Source organism: Corapipo altera, unplaced genomic scaffold (genome assembly GCF_003945725.1).
Source record: "Corapipo altera isolate COAL_440 unplaced genomic scaffold, ASM394572v1 71, whole genome shotgun sequence".
Classification (NCBI taxonomy): domain Eukaryota; kingdom Metazoa; phylum Chordata; class Aves; order Passeriformes; family Pipridae; genus Corapipo; species Corapipo altera.
The window spans coordinates 5,999,270-6,003,289 of NW_020884916.1; positions in this window are offsets into that span (position 1 = coordinate 5,999,270).

Genomic DNA, 4,020 nt, shown 5'->3' on the forward strand with positions numbered 1-4,020 from the left:
AGGCACTCTTTTTTGGTTGTTATCCCTGTTTTATGCTTGGACTTTAAAAATGAGGACACCTGGAAGTGTCCAAGGCCAGGTTGGATGGGGCTTGGAGCAACCTGGGATAGGAGAAGGTGTCCCTGTCCACGGCAGGAATGGGATGGGATTTAGGGTCCCTTCCAACCCAACCCATTCCATGATTCCGTGGCTCTGTGACACGGGAAGCACAAAGGCACCTGGAACACGCCGTGGGGTTGGACACTGTGTCACCTCCTGCTGGCCTTTGTCCCCAGCCTGGTGGGAAGGGCAGGAGGGAGTTAAATGATGGTGTTGGTCAAGATTATGGGATATTTTTAAGAAGCTGCCAGTCCTGGATTCACAAACAGCCACTCCAAGTGTCCATCCCCACCTGCCCAGCCCTCCTGAGCCCGGGAGCAGCAGCTCTGTGCTCACCTGAGGTCAGGTCAGATGGTCCAACCTCTTCACCCCATGGCAGGGGGTGCAATGAGATGAGCTTTGAGGTCCCTTCCCACCCAAACCAGTCTGGGATTCTGTGACAGATCTTCCCAAAACCTGGCACCAAACAGAACCTCCTACAGCTCATCTCTGCCCTTGGAAAGGGCACCCAAGGGTGCTGGAGGGCCCAGGGGGTCTTGGGAAGGTGCTGGGGGACTGAACTCCCCACAGGAGTTGCTGCCACCCCAGAGAAACCACAACCCACTGCACACTGTGGGATCTGAACCCTCTGGCACATCCCAGCTAAGAATTTGGCACTGCCTTTAAATAGGTCAGGAGGGACAGAGATTTCCAAATTCCACTGGGAAACAGGGCTGGAGGCTTTGGATTTACACTTGAGGGCATAAATTCATTACTGTGTCACCCAAAATCCCAGAATTTGAGCCCTTTCCCTCTGTTAATGCTGAGGCAGCCAGAAATTCCTTGGATCCACAAGCCCAGTGAGAGCCACTTATTTATTTATTCGGCACTTCAGCCCCTCTTTCTCCTCTTTCCCTGGCTGGCACAGAGCCCTTACCTCCTATTTTTATCCTCTGGGATTGGATCTGCCATGAAAGGCACCGAGCTGGGACCTCACAGGAGCCACAGCACCATCCCAAAAAGGGAAAGGGAAAAATAAACACCCATCTCCCCCCGTGCCAGGGCTGGTTCTCAGGGGGGAGGGAGAAGCCAAGCCAGGGCTGTGCCAGCTTCGTGCTGAGAGTGGCATTTCCCCCCTTCGCTATTTTTTGGGGGGGTTTTTGCAAATTAAAATGAGCCTGTGAGGCAGAGCCTGGTGATTTCTGGGCAGGTCTGCTCCAGCAAAGGCTTTCCACCTGGCCAGCCTAGGGGGGGTGCAGAGGAGAAGGGGTTTGGGGAGTTTTGAGGGGTTTTGGGGGAGAGGAGCACGAGCTGGTAGGGGGTTGGAAACAGATGCTCGTGGTGTTCACCCCGAGGGCTGCAAGGTGCCTTCAGTGCAGGCCCAAAAGAGGGTTTGGGGCACATCCTTGGTGTCTCCATCCCCGAGATGCCCCCACCTCTCCCAGCCCCATTCCCAGTGTCCTTGAGCCCCCTGGAGCCTGGGGGTGCCCGGCTGCAGGAAGGGATGTTCAGCATTTGGCACCAGCAGTTTGCACATCATTAAGGTCCAAAATGACCCAGGTTAATGTTTAATCCTCTGTGTTGCTGCTTCATCTCCCCAGGAAAGCGTTTTGGGTGGGTTTGGGAAAACAGAACCACTTGCAGAGGCTGCTCAGGGGGAGTGAATGCCCTGAGCTGTGTGGGCAGAGCTTCCCACAGGACCCTGAGCCCTCCAGCCCCATGTGGAGCATCCCAGCCCCAGGGTTTGGGTCACAGGGACACCCCAAACATCTCCCAGTGTCCCCCATCCCACTTTCCTGGGAGGTATTTGAGGTAGAGGCTGCAGCAATGTGGGCTTGGGTTTATCCTGCAGTGCTGGGTTTATCCTGGCTGAGGATACAAGGAACTGGAAAAAGGATTCCATGAAACAACCCAGTGGTGGTGGTGCTGGCAGGAGCAGCCATCCCACCCCTCTCCCAGACAAGGATCCCAGTGTTTGTGTGGTCTTTGTAAGGTTTGGGATACGGGTTTGCACTTGGGGAAACTGAGGTGAAGAGGGGGAAAGAGGCCAAATTTCTGAAGAGCTCCACAGGTCCCAGATCCTGCCTCCCAAACCTCCCTGTGAGATCCCTGACAGCTCCTCCTGCCCCTTCAGACTGGCAGCAGAGCCCTTTCCTGCTGCCAAATCCCTCTGCCTGCTTTCTTGGGCTCATTTAGCCAAGGGTTCACCCCCTTGAGTGGCAGAGAGGACAGAGATGCCAGAACTGGGATTTCTGCAGGAGCAACCAGGATGGGGAGGGAGGAAAACAGAAAAACCCCAAAGAAAAATCCCAATGTAGGGATTTTTCTGTTTAATTTTCCTTGCAGTAGTCAGTCCCTGAGGGGATGATTCTCCCCTCCAAAAGAAACCCCTTCCTGGGCCAGGGTCTACTCTTCCCTCTGGCCCTCCCAGTGCACACCCAGCTCCCTGGGATCCTTTGGATTCAGGATTGGAGTGCTGCTGGGCTGGGGTGGCACGCTGGTGGGCTGCACAGAGCCAAGGGGCTGCCTGGCTCTGGCTCCACCTCGGCCTTTCCAGCTGGGAAATGTCATTCATGGAAGCTGGACAGACACTGGCACCATTCCTGAATTTTCCACTGAGGCAGAGCTGGAGCAGGAGATGGGATGGAGGGGCCAGGGATGACCCTGGGCAGGAGGGGAGTGGGATGGGGGGGTTGGGGTGGCAGCAGGGATGGGAGTGCAGGAATGTGGGTAAGGACCAGCCCAGAGCTGGGCTGGGACACGGGAGGGGCACAGGGTCTCTCTGGGCTGGGTCCTTCAAGGGCAGTTCAGACTCAAGGGGGGGAAAATCAGGACCTCCTGGGTTCACCCCACGGAAAGACAGTGCTGGCTTGTGGAACAAATGAGCTCAACTCAGCAGGACCAGGCCAGGAGTGTCCTGAGCCCTCCCCAAAGGGATGCTGGAGGTAGGAGGGGGATGCAGGGAGCATCCCTACTCCAGGGATGCAGAATTTTGGGGAGTATCCTCACCTCAAGGATACAGAATTTTAGGGAACATCCTTCTTTGATAGGTGCAGAATTTTGGGGAGAATCTCCACTGTAGGGATGAAGCACCTTGGGGAGCATCTTTACCTCAGGAATGCAGCACTTTGGGAATCATCCTTACCCCAGGGATGTGGAATGTTGGGGACCATCCTCACCTCAGGGCTGCAGCGTCTCAAGGAGCATCTTTTGCCCCAGGGATGCAGAATTTTGGGGATTGTCCTTCTTTGATGGATGCAAAATCATGCAAAATGCAGGGTGTGCACATCCCACGTGGAATCCCAGGATGGTTTGGTTGGAAGGGACCCCAAAGATCAGCCAGTAATGATCCAGGAAACCTCACTAGGGAAGGAGCCAAGCTCCCTCCATCCTCCCATTCCAACTCTCCCTCCATCCTCTCTCTGCCCTCCCCTCAATTTCCCTTTCCCCTCTTTCCCCACCTCCTTCCCCCTCTCTTGGTCTTGGGATTTTTCCAGAGCCCTTCCCTCAGGTCAGTAATTCCAGTTCCTGGTTCAGTCTCTCCAGCTCCAGTTCAAATCTCTCATTTCAGAACAATGACCCCAAAAAGACCCTTTTTCTCTCTGCTCTCTGCTCAGAGCAGCAGCTCAGGGTGTGTCCACCTGCTTTTCCCTGGCAAACCCCCTCCATCCATCCCGAGGGATCCCTGGGGCTGTGCTGCCTCCTGCTCCCCTGCACTGCTGGATTCCTACATCCCTGGATCCCCAGATTCTCCATCCAGGCAGGGTTTTCCTGCTGGGAAGTTCATCCCTCCCAGCAAACCCCTTTCTCTCAGCTAAATTCTATCCTCGAGCTCATTTATTCCATGATTCTATAAAAGGGTTGGACACAGTGATCCTGGAGGTCCTTTTCCACTTGAGGAATCCTATTCTCTGATTCTAAATTCCCAGGCTTTGGCATTAA